Genomic DNA, 16,266 nt, shown 5'->3' with positions numbered 1-16,266 from the left:
GCCTTAAGACAAATTATGTAGCAGACAGTTCAAGCCCTGTAGCTGATCCATTATAGTGTTAAAACTTGTCTCAGAGACTCAGGTATGGACAATCGTTCTGATGCCATTACACTGAAACATACCAAGGGAAATGTGGAGTGGCTCAGGGACAAGTCATCATGAGGAATTGGACAAATCAGACCATAAGCAAGAGGAATATGGTAAGACATCTTCACATGGAAGCAACCCCTGCCACGCAGCCCCATGATCGAATTTCAGCTGTCAAAGATGCTTGCTCTCACTGTGTACAGGATTCAGGGTAAACGTCCACCAAGTCACCCCCCGAAAATGTGAGCCTTGATGACGGTGACATGATAAAGAGACATACGCAATAGCTCAACAATTGCCGAATGATCGGTCACAAAGCCATAAACTATGTCAGGATTCTTCTGCCGCCCACGTAGAGGCTGCATCCGACTATCGGGGCTCTTTGTGATAACTATCTCCACGGTGGGTCATTCTTCGCACACCAAGGACATGCTCTTCTTATGGGTGGCCACTAGATCCTTTCCATTAGGTCACGTTCTTGACCCATGCATCCAACATAGAAACAATAGCAGATTGTCCACTAACCTAACCCCATGGTTGTTGCATTTCCATCGTAATGCTCGACAGGATCTTTGGCAATCGAGAAGATCAGGTCTGTCCTATCTGTAATGTTTACGCTTTATTCCTTTCTAAGTCAAATGTCTTGCCTCCGTTCTGCTCCAAATATTCCCCATATTTCACCTCGATTTTAGTGACATTAGCCACCTGGCATGTTTTAAGACATTAAAAAATCTCCTGCGTTCTTTTTCCCTCACTACATCAGCACATAGGATTGGGTGATCCACTTCTTTAGAAGTGGTCACTTGTAAGGTTGGATTACTATTAGACGTTTCTGGACCAAATTACTATTAGTAGACATATTAATGTGGTCTCCTTATGAGCTCATTTGGGCCAATGCCACCCAAAGTTGCCCAAGACAGCTGGTTTTTGAGTGGCATCACAATCACAGGTCAATTAATAGTCAGTCAATAGGGATGTCCAACATACAGAGGAAAAAAATAAATGTCACCTTGAATGATATATTTATTTAAATGTATAGATTTATAACGCACCAGAGCCCGCAGGCATCAGGCCGCACAAATACACATGGCGGACAGCAAAAGTCACGCAAGAATTAAGGCGAGGGGAGGTGCAAGACAGGGGGGATTGCTCAAAGAGAAACGTCTTGAGTGACCTCCTAATGGAAGTGTGTTCCAAATTTTGGCTGAGCATATGGCAAAGGATTTGCCCAAGCCTTTTGTTCTTTTGAACATTGGGCAATTAACCTGCATCAAGTTAGAGGATTGCAGTGATCTAGCAGGCTTCTAATAGGTCATTAGATTTTTTTCATGTAGGAAGGGGTTTCCGAGTGGAGTCATTTATGCACCATAATGGACGCTTCAAATTGAACTTGGGCCTTAACAGGAACTGCACTGTGATATGTGATTTTTTCCTTGGGATTTTTTTAATGATACAGACTACATCATTTTGGATGATCTGAAGTTTCTGCAAGTTCTTCTTGTCAGCACCAACAAGAAGAGCGCGGCAGTAATCAACCCTACACAAGATGATAGCCCGTGCTATGAAAGTGAAACTGTTTTCATGAGGTAGAGGCAAATATTTTTTAAGAGCCTTAGGGAATAGCTATTTTTTTATTTTTTAAACCTGATGCTTTCTGCGCTGAAAGATGAATCAAGGTGTATACTAAGGGTTTTGATCTTGCTCAGTACAGTACAGGAATGCTGCTGCAATCATGACTAGGAAAGGATTGATAATTTGGTGTTCAATTGGCCTTTGCTTGTGGTGATCCAAAGATTAGAAGCTCTAATTGTACATAGGCTCCTGCCTAATTTTAAAATGTTCTCTAGTTAACAATTTTTGTTTTACGCTATATCCTCCTCTTGTGATCTCTCTGCTAGTACATGCCTATCTAGCGTTACTGTAGTTTAGGTTCACCTCCTGTGCATCTATTAAAAGGGGTAGCCGTTGACTCTATACTGTATATTGATAGCCAAGAGATCAATTGCCACCGACAAGTCGAATAGGACTAGTAGTCCGGCCTTTCTCCTATCCATAATTTCTAGCATATGTGACTGCACATCGACAAGGGCAGTCTCCGTACTGTGGAATGGTCAGAAACCTGATGATGCAGGGCACCAATGGTTTCTACGAATTAGTTGTAACATGGCCACTTTAGCCATGATTTTTAATAGGAAGTTGTAATTAGTTATTGGCCTTAAATTACTTGTGTCGTTGGGGGCTAAGCCTGATTTTTTTAGTAGTGGATTCACAGTAATATTTTCAGGTACTGTACAAGTGCGGAAGGAGGCGTTAATAAGTCTGCCTAACAGGAGGGGGGGGCAAAGATGTCTTTGTCGTCTGGGATCATTTTTGGTGGCACGGTATTCCCTGGGCAGGCTGACGGGTGCATAGTGCCCCGAATGTTTACTAGGTCTGGAATGGACACCACATGGAAATTGAATGCACAGTTGTCTGCACCCGTCGATGGAGGTGAGAAAAAGGGCTGAATCTTGTTCTGGCTTATACAATCTTTTTTTATTTTGTCCCTAGCCTTAGATACTTTGGCCTCAAAAGTTGATTGTGCTTTGTACAATCCAGGTTTGTGGGCACAAATACCACCGATTGAGCTTTCGGTTTTTCTAGGCGTTAGAATTTGAAATAGCTTCTTTGATTTTTTTGTCAGCTTCATCTGTTTGTTAAAGAAGTCCTTTTTGGATTCAGTGATTGCCGTTTTGCAGTATTGCGATAGAGTTTTCCATGTGGATTTATTCCCAGGAGAATGGCATATTAGCCAACCATCTCTTTGCTTTTCTTTTGTCTGCTTTCATGGCTCTGAGCTCAGTAGAGTACCATGTTTGATGCCCTGCGCTGTCTCGTACAGTTTTAGACTTAAGTGCTGCTAGTTTGTCTAGTAGGAATCCAAACTGTATAGGTATCGATAAGTAGCTCAGGGTGGTCAGACTAAGAAGTGTTAGTCATGATTATGGCAATGCATCTCTGGAGGTCAGTAGCAAGTACTTTCCTTTAGCGGGTTATTGACTTTAGCGAGGGGCGCTTGGAGATGGATATGAAAGTCTATCATATAGTGGTCGGTCCAAATACATGGTGTGGTACTTTGAACATTGACATCTAGATTCTTTTACACAATCCAATCTAGGATATTGCCTTTAGCTGTTGTGGAGTCATTGTTAGCTACATGGTAGTCAATGATATGGAGGGCTGATTCAAGAGCAATGGCTTCTTAGTCTGCAGTATTACCGCGCCATCTGTTTAGGTCCCCTAAAAAGAGTGGAGCCATTAGGGTCAGATAAGAGATGTACCATTTCTTCATTAAAAGACATCTCCACAGGAAGTCGATAAATCAATATAAAGTTGACACTGCTACATCGAGTCTTTTTTTATATAAATGCAGGAAGTTGTTGCAGTAGCTTGGGATTTTGAAGAGCTTGATGAAGATTTTTTTTTTTTTTTAAGCAATAATTGCCACTCCACTTCTGAGACCCTAGTCTGTGTTTTGGCGAAAAATTGAATAAATAGCCTTCAAGGATGGCTAGCGTGAGCATTGGCCTACCAGCATGGTTGATTTAGGTTTCAGTCAAAAATAACATGTGAAGGTTGTGTTTAACAATGTATTCCCGGATCTCAAGGGCACGCTTGTTGAGAGGTCTGGTGTTTAAGGCTAGCTTCAGTGTTTTTATTAACACTGGATTTGATATTTGGTCTTTGTTGATTTCTTTATGGGCTCAAGGCTTATGAGTGGAGGTACAAGTTCTTTGATGAGGTCTTTGCTATTGGCGTTTGCACCCTGAAGAATGGGGGATGGGTGGGGGGGGGCGGTAGGGTGGAGGGGTAGGTTTGGGTGCTAGCGCTGTCAGTGCATTCTCTCTGTGCAATATTTTGTGGGTTATTAATGGAGGGGGGTACATGTACATCCTCTTTAAGGGGGTGACTTTGGCTTCTTGACATCCAACAGTCTAACAGATGGTCAAATTTCCCTGAAAAGGTAGGGCGCAAAGCTGCAGGGGGCGGGCTTTGATGGGCTCAGTATTAAGAGTCGTCTTGTTATGATTCACGGTCATGGCATGATTGGATAGTATACTGGGCACCGGGTGGTTGCCTAAGCGCTCAGGCGGTACCAGTAGGTTGACTGGTCCAGCTGCCTTTGTCTCTAAGTAGCAGGCTACAATAGCCATGCGCTTTGCTTTCTGCCTGGCTAGTAGCAGATTTAGATTGGTGGGATAACCCACAGTGCTTAGTAGCCACTGCCTCAATAGAGGCTGCGTCGCTTGTCAAATCAACTCCTCTGTGATGGTAGGAGGAAGCAACTAAGTGGTTGCTGGTGTTGGTACGTTAGGAGATACGCAATCCCAGGCAATAAGACAAAATCAGTCACAAGTAACAAGCTTACTTTTCCTTCGAGTCAGTAATCTCCTTGTACCAGTTCGCCGAGTTCAAGCGACGACCGGCAAAGACTGGGCTTGCCTCAGGAGTGAGGGTGCACCTGGTAACCTCTTTAGTAGAATGCTAGGGCTGCCAGCAACGGTAGTTTTTCCCGGACCGCCATTATCCAAAGCAATACACTGAGCGTGGAGCCACAAGTAGCACACATACAAATATCTGTTCACTAGGGGAGCGCGGGTGGTAAATGCTAAAACAGGTCGTTTGTGCAATGTGAAATCTAGCGCTTTCAGGTTAATTTTTCTGCTCTTAAAGGCAGCGTGATTCCCACATTAAATTATCTCAAGAATGTGTTTGTGGTACTGTAGTCATACACAAAATACACTCTGGCAAAAAACATTATTGCCATTCAAGTATTCGACAATTGAGCTGCTAAAGTACTTTCAATCCTGTGTGCTATATAGTGCCTATGTCCTGGGGGTCAACTTTATGTAGCAGAAACAATGCACAAGAGAGGCATAGCTTACCCATATGTGTCAGATAAGAGAAACACAGCCATTGGCTATGGCATACGACATAGTGGCTCATTCTGTATGAACTCAAAAAACGGTTGCCATGCCTCCAATAGTTAAAATATGGGCCTCCATCTTTTCAATGGGAATAACCAACCAAATACGAGACCAAAAAGGCCCAACGAGGGGGAGGTCTGGTGACTAAGAACTGAGCAACAGTACATCACACGGACATCAAGAGATGAAAGATGAATGTACTTACTGACGGCCTCAGTGGATTCTTACTTTTGGTATATATGGAAGGTGAGGATTCTATAGTCCAAATGTTATCCAATGGTATTTCTGAGAGGAACCCCATCAGTTATTGTTTTCATCTGATCATATACCTATGTGGGATTATCGGCAGCATAGATAAAGGCCTGGCAATTAACAGAGGTGCAGATGCTTTGAATTAGTTAAGAGAATAAAGGCTCCAATTGAGTTCGATATCTGCGAGATTTTTTACTATTTAGTTGTTACTTAGAACTTGCTGCTACCACTTAGGTGGGGACACCGAGCTGCACACTTGGATAAAGAACAAAATTGCATTCACAAATGATCAATGGGTACATGATTTACAGAAGGTTGTTTCGAGTAGGACTGTGCCTTTCAGATGGTCATATAGGGTTTTGTGCAGCAGGTGGCAAGTGGTGGGTAAGAGGTGAAAGATTAAAGAGATTTAGAACATAGAATATTTTAGCGGTTTCCTGAATTAATTAATGTTCATAAAAATGTATTGTGTGGGCCAACATTGGATTTGCAGAATTGCCTCTTGAAGCAAAGATGATGGCGGTGCATAAAACACATCACCCTTCTCAGTGGGCCAGTTATCAACGCCCTCACCTCAGAAACAATCAGTGGCAGAAATGTCTGTAAGAAATTAAATCACAGTGACAAACACACTATACAAACAACACGCATTATGTAAGTGTACAAAATAGAAATCATAATAACCTAGGTTATTCCACGTTGAGGGAATGAAGGTTCATACTTTTAAGCTATTTTTAAAGGGCGTTTTTGAAAATATTGACTAGCCGGGAAGGTGTCTAAAGTTCAGGCTGTAAAGGATGAGTGATCATTTTGGAGGATGGCACAGCATATATGTAAACGATTTTGTAAAACGTTATCAAGGCAAATAACTATATTAACCAAGTTTATTAAGCGTAAATATCAACACTACAGTTCATCTGCCAGCATAATTCTAACTGCCATCAACAAACCCTGTAAAACACCCACACTTAAAGTCAAGTCACATTCTAGCATCCAACCGTGCACACCCACAAAAAAACCTCTTGCAAGCTCCATAAACTACATTTTTGCATACAACTTAATCATTCCTTTCATTAGTGGCATACAAAACTATATAACTACAAAGGAAATTTTTAAAATGAGGATTGCGTAATTCAGTAAATTTTTCCATAGCAACAAAATCCTTAGTCTGAAATACAATTATTTCATAACCTGAAATCTAGAAAGCACAGGAAAACTGCAATCATCATCTTGCAAGTTCTCTCCACCAAATCGTCCATGCTTTCATGTTCATCTCCACAACCTCTGTCAGGGATAAGGGTAAACAAGGACATTATCCAATACATTGCAGCCTTATAAGAGACTGCTTTGCCCTATGTGAAGGAAAGCAGCCTCAAAACACTACATTGCCCAGCAGCAGGTGCCATATGACTACAAGTCCCAGCATGCTCTGGGTCGATTTGGACCAAGGAGCCAAGTCGGGCGTGGCACACCAACGTGCATGTGCAAGCCCCGAGGCACGGGGCTTGCACTTGAGACTTCACAAGAAGAGGACGTGCGGACCGGAGCTCCTGACAAATCACACGCGAGGGGCCCAACCCCCCCCCCCCTGAGCAGCAGCCCCGCCTTTGCAAGATAAGTGCCCTTTGTATTCAGGAATCCGTGGGGGACGTGGGCAAAGCGCAGGGGGCCACCGTTTGCCCATCCAAAGCCCCTGTGCCTCCCAACTAAGATAAGTGGATGTACCTTAGACGCCGCAGTGTGGCGCTTGCCTTTTTGCTGGGGAATCGAAGTTTAAAACATTCTGTGCAATCTTTATGTGTGTTTCCGCCTCCTGGAAAAGGAACTCATGAGGCGAAAACACTTGTGACAGCGTACATTTCAAAAAACATTTGCCTGCGGGGGTCTGAGGAAAGGCCACTCGTGGGGAATTAGTAGAACCTGGTGCATTTTTCTTTGGCGCAACCATCCACGCGCGGTACTATGCACTGATGGGAGAAAGTTATACGCACTGTGTTGTATGTTTGCGAGTGTGGCCTGAGAATGAATGCTTACAAACTCTGAGGGCATACACTAATATTTGTCCTTTCTTTTAGCTTGGACCAGCTGTTTGAACTCCACGGACGTGCGATAGGACTTGACGGCCCTACCACAGACAGCACACTAAAAACCAGAGCTAAGTTTGCATGTCTAGTTGTAAGGCTTACTTTGATTTAGACTGATCTATGTACAAATATGATGACATAGGGTTAGCTAGTGAGGAGCAATCTTTTGTGCAATATGGTGCTAATGTGAAAACAGCTACCTTTGTACCAAGTACACCCTGAACAAGTGTCCAACTATCAACCCTTCCCTAAATTCCCCTGTCCCAACCATAACCTCTACCTCACCCTCAATCCGGTTTCCCTAACTCCCCCTACCCATCCAAACATCGAGACCCTAACCCTCCCCCTGCTCAAGGAAGTCCGTGTAAGCTTTGACTTGCGGGCCCCGGGACCACAGTGGGGGTGGTTGGTATTGCGTTGCTCCTGCACCTTGGACCTGAGCATCGGGACAACCTCCATGCAACCCCGAAGATCCCACCAGCAGTGATCTGTCTAGCAGTTTACAAGGACTGTCATTTTTCACTTTTCAAAAGGCACCAAACCTACTTTATAGAGGGCAAAAAATCTGTTTTGGAGCATGGGGGACAAATAGCCAAATGTTAACAACAGTGAACTTAATAGGGCAGAGACTTGCATTAAAAGGTCGGTGCACTGCATCAGAGTTCAAGGTAGATTACCCCACCAGAGTTTAGGATCTGACTGTGCTCCACTGCGCGCTTCATCTCCATCTGACGAATACTCTCTCCGGTTAGCCTCCTCAGTGTATAACGAGAACTTTCAATGGCGTCTTTAGAAACCCCAACTTGCACCACATTCCCATTTAATGTTGGTACTCTTGTTGAAGGAAAAATGAACAAGCACCCCAAACCCGTTGAATGGCTTCCCAACTTGTGCAATATACCCTCAATTCACTTGACCGTTTCCTGCCAGCTCTAGCTTGCTATTAACGTGCCGTTTTGATTTTTCTCCACTTCTGCTAGGCAAAAAAGCTTTTAAAATATTCAGCACTCCAGTAAATAGTCTTGTTCTAAACTTGCGCCGGGTATCGACCTTTGTGCTAATTCAACTGATATGGTATCACACAGGTAGTAGCAGAGGAACTGAGATACATACCATTTGCCTCTCCATGAATGCAACTTTGAATAGCTGGGACTTCAGAAGTACTGGAAAAGGAAAAAGAAGACTTCCGCCCCGTTTTGAAAATGCCTGTTTCACCATTTATTGGTTTCAGTCTCTCTCAAATACTCTCGTCTTTCTTGATGGCAGTTAGGTGCATGAACCATGCCAATCACAGACTAAAACGATAAATGTTTCTGAACTGCGTTCATAATCACTGTTTTTTGATTCCTCACACACTATTACACATACCGAATTCAGTGGCACAATGCTTGAGAAATTACCTACATTAACATTAAAATGATTATGTTATATGCATCCCAACTGCAGACAGGGCTGCACCCAGTGGCAAAGCATCTTTCTCTCCTACCCTGAAGAATGTATTATATATATATATATATATATATATATACTGTGGTAAAGAAACATGTTGGGAATAAAATGTATAGAGACAAAGACTAACGGAAGGCACGGGGGATACATAAATATACAATCTCTCAGAATGGTATTCAACATTGAAATCGATTGTGATAAGGTAGTGCATCTGTGTGACATCATCATAGGGATGTTCACTGGCTCGACAGCTAAATAAAAAGATATCCAATTCAAATGTGATGTATTTTGCAAAATATGTGGATTATACCGAATAAATGACACTGTTACAATGAAGTGATGACGAATTACATTGTGTCATAAACAATTAGGTTTTGTTTTGTATGCGGGTGTCAACAATTTGTAAATGGTTTTGAATTTGTGCCATCGGTAAATAACCTAAAGGTCCTCTGCTACGCCAATTCAGTAGGGTTTTTCCAGGTCCCTATTTTCAGCATGACATTGTATCATCCCCAGAAGGATGAAAATATCAGGGACGACTTAAACCTGTGACAAGCATTGTAAACGCTGATGTCCGAAGCAAGTGCTTAACTCGGCTGTCTCGCCTGCTGTTGAGCATGAGCTGAGCAGGTGTGACTGGCTAGCGAGCCACCATTGGTTTACAAGGATGACTGTAGGATGGTGGTGGTCGGACATATGTCCAAAAAAGATATTGCCGGGCTCATTAACATACCCGATGGCATGCAATGTCACGGGCAGTTAACAGGTCATTAGGTGAAATATGCATTTGTCAATCGTTTGGCGTTTCCTAAACAAATAATCACACAAGACAAATCATCACTTTGCTTTCGGAAAATTCATAAACACCCAAAGAAATAAGACTGTGCCTTTGCCATAAGGTTGCTGGCAAAGTGTAAACGGAGTTCATCTTTTCAACCCTGGAATCAGTATTGCAGTGTTCCATTAAGAGGAAAATCCCTGTATCAGACATTCACAGGTGTTTTGATCACACATCCATGTGAACTTGTGGGTAAGGTCCGACCAAGAACCCGAGTTCAAATCCTGGATTTGGCATCATTCATTGATCATTAGCTCAAGTAAAGGGAGAAAACGATGTTATTAAACAAGAAAAAACTAAAAAACACACATACACAGTGTGTCCACCCTCTGAAAAAAGTGGACATTGTTTTCACCCATGTGTATCCCAGACTTGGAGGAGCAGAATAAAGTGCGTGTCACAGTGTAACTGCATTCTGTTGAGACAAACTGACTTAACGGGAAAGGGAAAATGAGGGTGATTGGCTCATTAGATAAATATCCAACTCTCCCTTAGGAAAGTGTAGCGTTGAATAATATAACAATACCATTGCCATAACAAAATATCTCACAACGGGCATCACACATGCAATTTGTGAAATTCCTGAATTCTCCTTTTCACATGCTCAAACATGCCACGGTCATCTGACATAACATGTGATGTATCCTGAATCAGTGATGACAGGGAGCAGGAACCAGGCTGATTCAGGTTAGTGTAAAAGGAAACGGGCTTTATTCTTCTTGGTTACATAGCATAGTCATAAGAAGTAGGAGAGTAGGTGATAAGCCTCTGCCCTGGTTCCCAGTCCATCTCCCAGTCTCAACCGTCACTCTATAGAATCCTCAAGCCGCCCACACTCCAAGCTCCACATAAACATTCTAGGAGGCCCTTGCACATACTCAGCTATTCATCACAATCATACCAGGATACCACAACATGTCAACAAATGCACATAGATCATATCCTTTCAACAACCAAAAAAACATTTTAAAAATCCAGGCCATGTGTTTTTGCGTCATACCTATACCCAAACATCAAGGATTTACCTGCATCAGAAATTATTTTGCTACATACACAATCACTTGAAATGATACATGATCATTCTGATGTCTTCACAACTCTACACACTTTCAAATTTAATACCATCCTCATTTTCTTTTGCTCAAAAATATGTGACAAACAGCACTCACATTTGCAATCACCAAGGAACTGTTCTGTAAAGCATTGCCGCCCCTGTAGCTTAGAAGCTACATTTGTTTATCGCACATCTACCCTACTGGTTCACAACTATGTAGTACAATAACCAATGCTTTGGTCTCAGAATAAAGTTTATTTCCCAAGTACATAATTTAAAATGGACATCCGAATGAGCACATGACAACACCTTCTCAAAGACCAGACAATAGGATTTGCATGCAGCAAAGAAAGCGAATATGCGATCTTCTCCGGCATCTACACAACTGCCCCTTGGCCCAAGTACTTGCGTTTGCCTCGGATTAAATGACTGAAGGATAAGTGCCTCCGCAATAACTTCCTTCATTATTTTTAAAACGGGCTCTTCTCTGCTAACCCAAAATGTATACATCACTTTTTTCTAATTAATTCCCTAAGTAACCTTGTGCCGGTTCCATATTCATTTATATATTTTGCAAAAACATGTACATAGACCTAAAAAGGTTCTGGTGCGCCCCACCCTTTTCCTCCAGCTGGCGTGACGGAGTTTGTTATTCCATCCCAGCTGGGCCGCTTAGTGCGCCACAACAGCAGGCAGCACCCAACCCACCGCAGAGCACGCACATACGTGCGAGCGCTGAACGTCAAAGGCACAGTGCCAGCGCCCTAGGGACACCTCCGCCGAATGCAGCCTGCACTTAAAGATCCATGACGAGAATTCACAGCAGACACACTCACTTCGCTGTCTCTAGAGGCTCACTGCGCAAATACAGCAACCGTTATTTTCGCAGAAATTAATAGCAAGAGCTACTGTCCCAAAACGATGGATTTGTTTACCCTATGCCCTACAAAACGATCGGAGACACATGGCATATCTGTATTGTAGAGGAATCGCCGATGCCAACACGTTATGTAACAACTAGAAAACACATGTGGAGCATTCCCTGTATTGTATAACTTGCTTACGGATGGTTCCTTCTCGGCAAGATAGGTATGAAATTGTGTGTTTGAAATTGTTTGTTGGAGGTCAAACTAAATTTAAAAAATGGCATGCAAAACAAACCATGGCCGGAAAATTGTGATAGACCCAGCCACTTTCTCTTAACGCCGCTATTTTATTTGTGTTCTTAAGAGTGATAGAATATAGAATGTTTAGGGCTGTTGGCATCAAATGTGATCAATAATGACCCCAATACTGGTACGATTACAGAAATCCACTATTGTATTTTTTGACTGTCATATGCCCCCCCCCCCTCGTTCAGCCATTTAGGGATAACGGAATTATGAAAGGGGGTGGGGGTTCCAAATAAAGGTATTTTAGTGGTGTAAGTGGTAGACATTTAGGGGAGTGCTTACATTTGTACTTACAATTTAGGTGACAAACCCCATATTCTGTCTTTTTGTGTACTCCACCCACCCCCCTCCAGCAGACATTTGCCCAATTCCACTTCCTAATCCGTGCCCAAGATGAATATGTAATATGGAGGGTTGCCTCAATGTAATTTGCCATTTGTATAGTGCCTTTATCCCAGTGGTATGGCCTCAAAGCGCTGTAGGTGGTGAATGCCCTCAGGGGACCGAAAGTCCAATGTAAGGGAAATTTGACATAAGTTTAGAATGAGTGTGTGCATTTTGGCCAAAAAATGAAGTATGGTGGGGGATGGCCGAGCCCCAGTTAGCTACCCATGTCGAGCAGGAATGTGGCTGGGTGCTATAAGATAGTGTACAGGAGACCTAATTTGTGTTGTGGGACTTGGGTGCCTTCTGCTGGAAGAGGCGCTGTGTCTTAAGAGTGGTGTATGATAGCGGATGCGTGCGGTTAGGTACCCGTACCAGCAGCTAGAATCCATCAACATGGAGTGCAATACATACCCTTGAGCCCCAGCTGGTTCCTTGTTCTCATCGAAGCAGCACATACTTATGTTCTGGGTCTGCTGGGGTTTATTCTCTACCTTGCTCAGCTGAAATCCTGAGGAGAAACACTACTGCCATGGCCTAAAAAAGGGCCAGGGTTCATCAGGTTGCAGGTGGGAAGAGCCAGGTCTTCTTGAGGGCCTTACGGAAAGCAAGGTGATCCTGTAAGCAATGCTAAGTTCCAGTGTGTGGGAGCTAGGACGGAGACGGATGATCCCCCGATTCTGGTGGATTTGAAGTGAGAAATCACCAGGAGTGCAGAGCCCAATCTCAGATTTCTATTGGGTTGGTAGCAGGTGTGTAGTGCTGTCCTTACTGCTGTTGAAGATATTGGGGTCCGTCTTGTGGAGGGCACAGTGGGTGATGCACATGGCGTCAAAAGTGGCCCATCGGCCGATGTGTTCTCTGGGGGTGACAGCAAGGAGGAGCCTCGCTGTCGAGGCTTGGACCCACTGGATCTTTCGAAGGTGATAAGCAGCGGCGCCCAGGTAAAGAGAATTGGCATAGTGTAGGCGCAAGAGGACGATAGCCACGACGTGTGTGCCTCGGTGAGGGTAGGAGAGGATGCAAAGGTGTAGATGGCACAATCTAGATACAGCGTTACTGTGGTATGAAAGTGCTAGATCGGCACCCATCGGGCATCGCAGGTTCTTTACTGAGTTGAATGCTGCAGGAAGGGGGCAGAGGGCCTTCTTGCTACAGATCATGATTTCTGTTTAACCAGGAGGATGAGGTTGTTAGCCATCATCCAGTCTTTGATTTTTGAGAGGCACAAGGAAATCCAAGTAGGACACCTGCCTCCACTTTGCTGTTCTGTAGGAAAGGGAGGCAGGTGTGGAGGAATCCAAATTTCCGTTTTAATGAACCCAGTATTGAGTTGGTAAGTCAGAAAATGTTTAACTGAACTCTTGAGGGGAGGAGGGTGCGCTGTTGTGCAGCAATCAAGTGCGCAGCACTGGTGTAGCGCTCCATTTTAGTCACAGACATTTTGCAGGTAACGGGTTTCCAGCACTGTCAATTTTGTTAATGAAGAATATTGCCTCTAAAAGTAAGTGGTGGAGACTGGTGAAGTCAGGGGTGCTGCGGCTGGCCCTGAGTGCAGGATCCACCGAGGCACTGAAGACGGCAGTACTGGGTGGGAACGGTCCGGCCTCAACATAGAAAAGTGAAGAGGTGGACAGCGGCCATCAACGTTGCTGCTGCAGGTGTGGTGGACAGGATTGCTGGACCCGGAAACTGTACGGAGGGCGGGCTACTGGCACAGAGGAGGCCTGGGTGTCCCAGGCCCACCTAGGAGTGCAACGTTTGATGGGCATTCGACCTGTTTGACAGCGGTGTGTGAACAGCACGCTGGGGTGGAGTGACTGGTCCCCTGTGCAGGGACTGATCTGCTGAGCGGCAGAGTACAGTAGATCGAACGCGGTGGTAGCTGTACGCCCAGGCCCAAGACTGCAGGAGGAGGCCTGGGAGGGCCAGTGACATACCAGGCAAACATGGTGAGCTTGCTGGGGAAACCTGAAACTGGACAGTGTGCATCTTGTTGGACAAGGCTACTATAAGCCATAGTAAAGCCTTGTGTTTTTAGTACCGCTGAAGCTGGGCGTTGTCCACTATATTTAGGCAGGACTGCAGAGGGTACCATTGGCCTCACTGTGTGGTGAGCAGAAGTGTGCTGCTGCTGCAACGTAATTACTACACTTGCATGGGCAGTGTAGATTGGGTACCTTGGAGGAGGGGAGCATTCACCTATCTTGAGGAGTAACAGATCCCAATTGACATACTGCAATATAATGACATGGGGTAAGGGCTGGTACACAGAAACAGGGTAGTATGGATGCCTATACTAAACGAGGGGCAAAGCCAAGGGGTGAAGCTCCGCCCAGAGATCCTAATGAGGCGACATCCTTGCCGGACCCCGCCCTGGATCTGAAACAGCTACTTACCAGCATGCGATTGGATTCATATCAGTAAACGGGAAGCTTGGTGACATTACGGCTAGTATCACTTGGTTGCACACTACGCTCGATAAGGCAAGTGTCAGGATAACGGAAGCAGTGTCCAGAATTAGTACCAGGAGGATGAGATGAGTGATGTTAAGGCCCGGACAATGACTAGAGAAGCAGGTGAAGCAACTGGTCCTTAAATGTGACGACCTTGAATCAGAGGATAAACAACAGTATCCAGTCATTGCATCGAATACAAAGCATTGAATGCCAAAAGCATCGAGAAAAAAAAGCATAAAATGCATTTTTTTCAAAGGTAAAAGTTTTATTTGAATTATAATGGGCTTTAAGGGGTAAAGAAAAGTGGTTGGGAGGAGGAGGGACCCCCCCCATTAAATAACAATGGGGAAAAGAAATGCTTGCAATGCTTTTTTTTCGTAGTTTTTTTTTCAGATGCTAAAGCCTTCGATGCTTTGGCATTTCATGCTATCACTATAAAACCAAAACATACGCATCGTGGCAATTCCAGAGGTGGCAAGTAAGGGACAGATGGACGAATTTATAGAGTCTCTGTTGAAGGAAATTCTGGGCAACCAGGTGCTTTCGGTGAACTTTGCGGTGGCTCGGGCTATGGCCCCTAACTTAGCGTGGTGCCTCGCCCTATTATTGCGAGGATGCTCAGTTACAGGAACAGACCGTATTATCCTGAGGCTCAGCGAGAGAAAAGGGCACATTACAATATGGCTCGAATAGGGTGGAGAGAGAGAGAGATGCAAGCTCTGTTTACATCACAATGGCAAATTCTACTTCTTCACAATCCCAGAAGAGACAGTGAACTACATCGAGGCCAATAAACCGCTGCCAGCAGCGGTGAGAGATCGGAACCTGTCTGCACCCATGGGCACTCCGAGTGGCAGCAACCCATATCGAGTACTGGGTTACATATTTCTTATAAATAACTTGTTTTGTTACCGAGATGCAGATTACTGTTGACTACCCTTAGATTCGAATTTTGAAATTCTTCAACGCCGTTCGGCTGTGTCGGAGGGATGTAGGTTGCTGTCCAACAGCTCCCCCATGGGAGTGGCAATTTACCTTGTTCGGGTTGACGTTATGGGGGGGGGGGGGGTAGGAGCAGTTACATTTCCCTGTTTGGGAGGCTGGTGAGGGCAGGGTAGGTGGTATGAGGGGTTTGGGGGTTAGTTTAAACATTGCTCAACGCCCTCTGCATAATCTGTAATAATATGTTATCTCCAACATGTGTGTGTAGTACTGGTCCTTACTGGGTTGATATGGGAGAATGTAACTTACAATGGTTGATCTCCGACTAACGTCAGAGGGATGGCAAACCCTGTGAATGCACGTAAATTACAGGCAAATATTGAACGGCACCAGATAAATATATTGCTCCTGCAAGAAACGCACGCCACATTCAGTATTATGTCCAGCTTTGCTAGATCATTGAGTGACACTAGGTTTTTCACCGCTTACTCAAAGCAATCTCGGGGCGCTGCTATTCTTGTACATAAAAGTATCAAATGTACCCGTCTTAAACAATACATTGACCAGGAGGGGAGATT

This window comes from Ambystoma mexicanum, chromosome 12, assembly GCF_040938575.1.
Source record: "Ambystoma mexicanum isolate Mex_15411 chromosome 12, UKY_AmexF1_1, whole genome shotgun sequence".
Lineage (NCBI taxonomy): Eukaryota > Metazoa > Chordata > Amphibia > Caudata > Ambystomatidae > Ambystoma > Ambystoma mexicanum.
This window is presented reverse-complemented; position numbering follows the sequence as displayed.